This window comes from Zingiber officinale, chromosome 6A, assembly GCF_018446385.1.
Source record: "Zingiber officinale cultivar Zhangliang chromosome 6A, Zo_v1.1, whole genome shotgun sequence".
Lineage (NCBI taxonomy): Eukaryota > Viridiplantae > Streptophyta > Magnoliopsida > Zingiberales > Zingiberaceae > Zingiber > Zingiber officinale.
Genome location: NC_055997.1, coordinates 8,100,149 through 8,107,961, shown reverse-complemented (window position 1 = coordinate 8,107,961; position 7,813 = coordinate 8,100,149).

Sequence of the window (7,813 nt, the reverse complement as noted above, 5' to 3'; positions counted from 1 at the left end):
ATGGCAAATTGGAGTTGGTTTGTTTGATGCTATTGAAAGAGGCGGTTCACTTTCAATGGTGGCATATCATTGAGTTTTCAAGTTGACAGACATTTTCTATGACCCAGGTTAATAGCATATTAAGATTAAGTCCATATCGCCAGAAACATCTGAACGGAAGCGAATGCCAATCCCAAACATCAGAGATTAGTAGCCAATGTCCATGATAAAGACAGAACTTAGAGTGTTCAGAGAAATTACCACGATCAATTGCACCTCTTGGCATTGAGATTAGGAAAATTAAAGTCATTCCATTGCAGCAGTGATGACAGTGTATCAAATCCAAAGTAGAGCCATTCCATTGCAGCAACAGTTTGCAACTTTGGCCGAGATACTGATCCAACAGGTGGAAATTAGTGATAGATCGGAAAGTTGCGATAGAGAGAGAGGGGTGAATATCGCTTTTTAAAGCTCTTCTTTTCGTATATTAAAAATCAAAGTTAAGCAGCGGAAATTAAACAAAGAGACACATTTTTTTACTTCGTTCGGAGCCTAGCTCGACTCCTACTCGAAGGCCCACAGTCCTTGACCGTACCGATGGGCAAATCACTATAACTCTTATCTCCGAAATCCTCGGAGAGAAGCAGATCGAACAAGTACAAATAGAATAAGATAGTAACAATCCTACTAGCTATCTTATTGAAATTAAGTGCAATATGAAAATATACCGACAATTATGTGTGTAGGTTGAAACTCGGTCGGTACTTCCGGACGGAGTAGATTTGCGGAGTCGATGACTTGTAGCACAATCCGTACGCAGAGAGAAGACTTGCAGATGATCAGAAAGTTCTATATGGCCTCTGTCTTCGAGCCTGCTTTTATAGGTGTACCGGAGGTTCGGTCGACGGATCCCACTGTTCGGTCGACGGATCCCACTGTTCGGTTGACCGAACCCGCTCCCTTCCTTCTGGGCTGAAGTTCGAAGCTAGCTCGATCTTTTGCATTTACTGGTCTTTAATGGTTCGGTCGACCGATCATGCCTTTCGGTCGACCGAACAGCTTCCTTCTCTGTTCATCGTGATTCTGCTGAGATCATCCTTTAATGCTAAATAAATGCTGCTTGGATCGGTCGACTGATCCCCAGGTTCGGTCGACCGATCGGCTTATTTCCTTTGTTGTTGATCGGTGCTGATGATATGTCCTGTGCTGAGTCACTATGGTTCGATCGACTGATCTTACGGTTTAGTCGATCAATCAAGCTTTGATCCAACTTGGACTCAGTTCTGATCTTATCTGATTTCTGTACTGATTCTGCTTGGTTCGGTTGACCGATCATACTATTCGGTCGACTGATCAGCTTGGATCTACATAACAGTATTAGCCAAAAAGTCTCCTGCAAAACAGATGTTAGAGCAATAATATAAAGCAGGAATAATATGCAAGACAGTAGGACTGTCTTGATCTCAACTTTTGAAACCTTCCCGGTTTCATCAGTTGGATCAGCGACCTAAGGTTGTTCCCTTCGGGAACCCGACCTCATTGTCGCTCCTCCAGTTCGTTTACCTCAACCTACCTGCCAAACTTTGATCCTCCAGATCTAGTTTGGACTTTTCACTCAGCCTTAATCGGATCGCCAGGACTTTTCCCTTGATCTTAGGTCCTCCAGACCTCTCGATCATACTGCCAAGCTTCAGGTCCTCTCGACCTCCTTGGACTTGCACCTGGGTTCCAGGATCTGCTAAGATTTCTCCGCCTAGCCTCCAGCTAGGACTTTTCTGGTTGAGTAAATATCCTGCACACTCAGTCAACTTGTTAGATCATAACAAAACTTAACTTGAACCTTTGACAACATCAAAACTCAGGTTTGATTCTGGTGTAACTTGCACCAACAATCTCCCCTTTTTTGATATTTGGCAACCAAGGTTCAAAGTTAAGTTTAAACATATGCAACAAGTAAGTAAACAAACAATTTAACTTTTCTCCCCCTGAGTTAAACAACTCCCCCTGAATTCACTATCTCTCCCCCTTTGACACACATCAAAAATATGGGTAGATTCAAAAATCAAGTAAAATTTTAACCTTAAAGTTTTGCTAAGTAAAAATGATAAAATTTGGAAAAATTTTACTAAGTAATTTAAAAATTTACTAAGTAAAAAATTTTAAACATATTTGAGTAAAAATTTCAATCATATTACTAAATTTGAATAAAAGTTTGAAAAACTGTACTAAGAAAAATAGTTTTGAAAATTTTACTAAGGAAAAAATTTGGAAAAAAACTTTTTTTTAATAATACTAAATAATTTTGAAAATGGTAAAAATTATACTAAGTCAATAATAATTTTGAAAAATTTTGAAAATTATATAGTGAAAAGAATAAATTTTGAAAATTATATTTTGAAAATGATTTGGTCATTTAAAAAAAAAATTGCCAGTGATATAAACTTAAAAATCTTGTTTTGAAGTTCCCCCTAAAATTGACACATTCCTAAAAGTCCAAGCATGGATAGGAAAGCTAAGGAAACATTGTCCTTATGATGAAATGTTCAACCTTTGTTCAAGGCTAACTACCACAAGATAGTAGCTGATGACTCAGGTTGGTCAATTTGAGTATTTAGTACTACCTAGGTTTTTACTAGCTAGTTAACCCAAATTGATTCATGTATGTTGTTTAAAGCCCAGATTTATAATGATGCATAGACATAAGCATCTGAAATCTAGGGCTAAGACCTAAGCATCTCACCTATTCTAAGTTATCAAACAAGGGATCCTACTGTGCTTGTGAGATGCTGGCTCCTAGAACTATAAGATCATGCAATTCTACGGTAAGACCTAGGCTACTCCAGAAAATTTAAAATAATTTGAAAGAAATTTTGAAAACCAAAAATTTGAAAGGGGATTTTTATAAAAATAATTTTGAAAAATAAACTAAGTAATAATTTCCAAAACAAAATAACCTATTTTACAAAATTTAGCAAAAGACATTACTAACTAGAAATTATTTAAAATTAAACTTAGTCATAATCCAAGTCAATAGATACAATAAGTCAAAAGCAATAGATCCTAAAATCACTCATCCTCATCCTCATCAACTCGATAATAATCAAATATCCTCCGCTGCTCCTTCTCTAAAGCATCAGTACGATCCATCATCTCTTGACGAAAATATGCAATTTGTCCCTGAAGAGAGCTGTACTGATCATCCATTTTTGTTTCCAAGGAGTCAAATCGACTAAAAATACATCTCGCAGACGGGTAAAGAAGTCACTAGTTGGAGGAGGAGGAGCATATGAACTGCTCTGAGGAAAATCAAAGTATGGTGTCATGGCAAATCTTGGATCAATATATAATGGAGGAGGTGCAGCAACTGGGACCAGATCATCTTCAGCAATAGGAATCATCGACAGTTGATGGAATGTAGTGTAGATGAGTCCGTTTATACACAAGACCCTCATCGCTAGTCTTAATCCCAGGCAAGGACAATTGCCTAACCCTGACAAGATCAAAATCTGATAACTCAATCAACTCACCACGATGAACACCCACACCCAGAGAAGCAATATAGGCAGTAAGAATATGACACTGGATCATATGAACTTTATTCGAGGTGCTAAACCCCGAATAATAGATAATGGACCGGAACACCCAGTAGCCTAAATCAAACTCTAGTCTATGTCGTAAGGCATATATCAGAAAAAGATGGACCGGTCGTAAAACACCCTGATCTCTAGATGACAGGGGATGAATACAGGAGACAACCATCTTATAAAAAGCATTGTCTCTCGGACTAAGTGGTACAGTAGACATCTTTTTAGGACGTGGTCCCTCAAAGAAGTCAGCATACATAATATTAAGAGTAAGATGTGCAAATGGAGCAAGTAATGGATCTAGAATGGAAGCACTGAAAAAGATACGATTAACTGAGGGTCGTATTCGTAAAAACCTAAGAAACATATCCAGATCAAAGAGCATTTCTCTAGTGGCGAACCTAGTCCTATAGTGATAAGGATCAAGCTCGCACAAGTTGTGGTAAAATTCCGAACAGAGAATAGGATTGTATGCATGTCTACAAAAGATGATGCTATCAAGTTGATAGTGCTGATTGATCTCTATGGCTTCAGGACAAAAGGTTTGGTAGAATTGGAGATCTAGACAACGAGTACCTATATCTTAAATTTTATATTAGGGAAAGATTGCCTTAACTCTTCAGTAGAAAACCTAGGGTCTTGACTGGGATTAAGAGAGCTAGCCTCTCATTGCGCAATAGCTCTACTTTTGTCACTATATATATAAAAAAATAGCAGTAAATAATTGTGCATAAGTATTTTAAAAGATTAAGAATAAAGAAATTGTTACCGAGGCATTGTCGGGCTGCTAGACGAATTGAAACCGGCGAGAAAAACTTCGTATGCAAGGAAGAAAGCAAAGAAAAGAGAAGATTTGGGGGATGAGGTTTTCGGTTTGCCGAAACCTATATTTATAGAGGTCGATCGGTCGACCGATCCCTTAAATTCCTTGTCCTTTTGATGGGTGAGCAGACGTTCTGTCGACCGATAAACCTGTTCGGTCGACCGATATTTACCTTGGCACAGATACAGGGTGGGTGGAGAGTAGTTGAACGGATGAAATTTTAAGTTTTCGGTCGACCGATAAACCGGTTCGGTCGACTGAATAATTGAATCAGTCTTAAAGTGTGATTAAAAGTTGTTCCGTTGTCTCGGTCGACCGAACCATTTGTTCAGTCAACGGAACATTTAAAGTTGCAGGGTTTTAGAAAAATTTTTATAAGTTTTTTTTAATTAAGTTGAAAAAAAAATTAAATTTTTAATTTTAATTAACTTTTAAAATAATAATTTTTAAAATAGTTTTAATTAAGTTTTAAAATAATTTTTAAAAAGTTTTTAATTAAGTTTTAAAATAATTTTAAAAAGATTTTAATTAAGTTTTAAAATATATATATTTTTTAAAAAAATTTTAATTAAGTTTTAAAATAATTTTTAAATAAATAATTTTTTAAAAGGTTTTAAAATAAATTTTAAAATGATTTAAAAAGGTTTTTAAAATAAGTTTTAAAATAATTTTTTAAAAAGGTTTTAAATTAGTTTTTAAAATAATTTTTAAAAGGTTTTAATTAAGTTTTAAACTAATTTTTTGAAAAGTTTTTAATTAAGTTTTAAAATAATTTTTAATAGATTTTAATTATGTTTTAAAATAATTTTTAATAATTTTTTTTAAATAAATAATTTTTTTAAAAGGTTTTAAAATAAATTTTAAAATGATTTTAAAAGGTTTTTTTTAAATAAGTTTTAAAATAAATTTTTTAAAAAAATTTAAATTTGGTTTTAAAATAATTTTTAAAAGGTTTTAAATTAGGTTTTAATATATTTTTTAAAAGATTTTAATTAAGTTTTAAAATAATTTTTAAACAGTTTTTAATTAAGTTTTAAAATAATTTTTAAAAAGCTTTTTATTAAGTTTTAAAATAATTTTTCAAAAATTTAAAATAATTTTTAATATGTTTTAAAAATAATTTTTAATAGGTTTAAAATAATTTTTAATAAGTTTAAAATAATTTAAAATAATTTTTAATAAGTTTACAATAATAATTTAAAATAATTTTTAAATAAGTTTAAAATAATAATTTAAAATAATTTTTAATAAGTTTAAAATATTTTTTTAATAAGTTTAAAATTATTTTTAATAAGTTTAAAATAATTTTTAATCTGTTTAAAATAATTTTTCAATAAGTTTAAAATAATAATTTAAAATTATTTTGAATAAATTTAAAATAATTTTTTAATAAGTTTAAAATAATAATTTAAAATCTTTTTTAAAATTTTTTAATAAGTTTAAAATAATTTTTAATATGTTTTAAATTAAGTTTTAAAATAATTTTTAATAAGTTTTAAAATAATTTTTAATATGTTTAAAAAAATAATTTTTTTTAAAATAAGTTTTTTAAAATATTTTTTTAAATAAGTTTTTAAAAAGTTTGAATTTAATTAGGTTTGAATTAAGTTAGGTTTGAAATAAGTTTGAATTTAATTGGGTTTGAATTAAATTAGGTTTGAATTAAGTTAGGTTTAAAATAAGTTTGAATTAAAGTTTTAATTTAATTATTCGAGAAAGGTTATTGAACCCATGTTAGATTCAAACTTAGCTTTGGGTTAATCAAGCAGACATCCTATGGATAAGCTTTCAGTCTAGTGGCGAGGCATATAACCTACTTGTGTATCATTAGACCACTTGCTGAAAACTTTCCAAATTATTCCTGCCTAAAACTCTTAATACTAAATTTTGGTCTAACTAGCCCATGTTTGACTGGAGTAGCTTCGGTTAGATCCACTAAGTCTATTGCACCAGGTAGAATTTCATATTCAGCATAGACATGCCTTCGACAAAGTTTCCTTGACGTACTATCATCTTAATCCATTCCGATGCTATGTTGTAGGGTTTGGTAAACTTTTTTCATCTAACCGTTCTAAGCAGAAAATAAACCTAATCCTAAGTATTGAGTTTGGTTAATCAAGTTGGTTGTATTATTTTTCTACTTGCCCCCCCTGAGTCATAGCTTAGATAAGGTCTATCTAAGTAATGAATTTGATTCTTAGGGACCAAGTATAGATTTGGTTCAATTTGTTTGGTTAAAAATTTTATTTGAACCCATGCTTGGACTTGCCTTCCGTTATTTTGACTAATTAAGGATAAATATGATTTGTTTGTTTATTTGGGTTTGTAATCGAGTCTTGATTTGTTGTACACAGCTCGTTGCGATCCAAGTACCATATTTAGACACTTGGTTCCCATTTCGAACCTTTCCAACGTTTTCTTGAGTCGCTCGACTTGACCTTTCAAATCGAAATTTTCTTCCTCAAGTTTTTCAACTTGAGTAGAAGTTCCGACTTGAACTCGGTTAGTCGAGTCACTCAAGTTAACTTGTTGCTTAAGGTGGTCTATTTCCTTAAGTAATAAGTTATTTTGTTTTTCATATTTTGATAATTTTTTAAACAAACATTTAACTACTTTAAGTAAATTAGATTTGGAACAAATTGTTACCATGTTTGGATCTTCTGATCCGTTGCTTTTGTCGGACTCGATGTCGATCTCAGATTCGTACTCTTCGCCGGACTCGGACCCGAAATCTTCGTTTCTTGCCATAAATGCAAGGTGGCTTGAGTGCTTCGTTTGCTCCGCGTCAGAAGAAGTTTCGTCCCATGTCGCTTGAAGAGCCTTCTTTCGTCTTGTTGATTTGGGTCTTTCTTCTTTCCGATTTGGGCATTTATTTTTGAAATGCCCCTTTTTGTTGCATCCATAATAGATCACTTCTGATTTGTTTTGGATCTGGTTCGGTGGGGTCTTCTTGGTGCTTCTTCTAAACTTCTTCTTAGTCAACAACCTTCGGACCATGTTGACTAATTCTTCTTCGTTCGTTGAGTCCGAGTCTAGTTCCCTTTCTGACTCGATCTTCGTTTTTGATTTTGTGTCCTTACTTGAACCTGCATACAACGCTACACCTTTCTCGACATGGCTTGTGTTAGACTGTTCGTGTAATTCCAATTCACAAAATAACTCGTCTAACTTAAGAATTGAAAGATCTTTGGAAACTTTGTAGGCATCTACAATCGATGCCCACAAAGCATTCCTCGGAAAGGCGTTCAGAGCGTACCTTATTGTGTCACGATTTTCCAGGTTATGTCCGATTAGGTGGCGGTCATTAAGTATATCCTTCAGACGAGTGTGTAGTTGTGAGGCCGTCTCTCCAGGAAACATTTTTATATTAAATAAATTGTTTAAAAGTAAATCCCTTTTGTTTACCTTCGAGTCGTCGGTTCCTTCG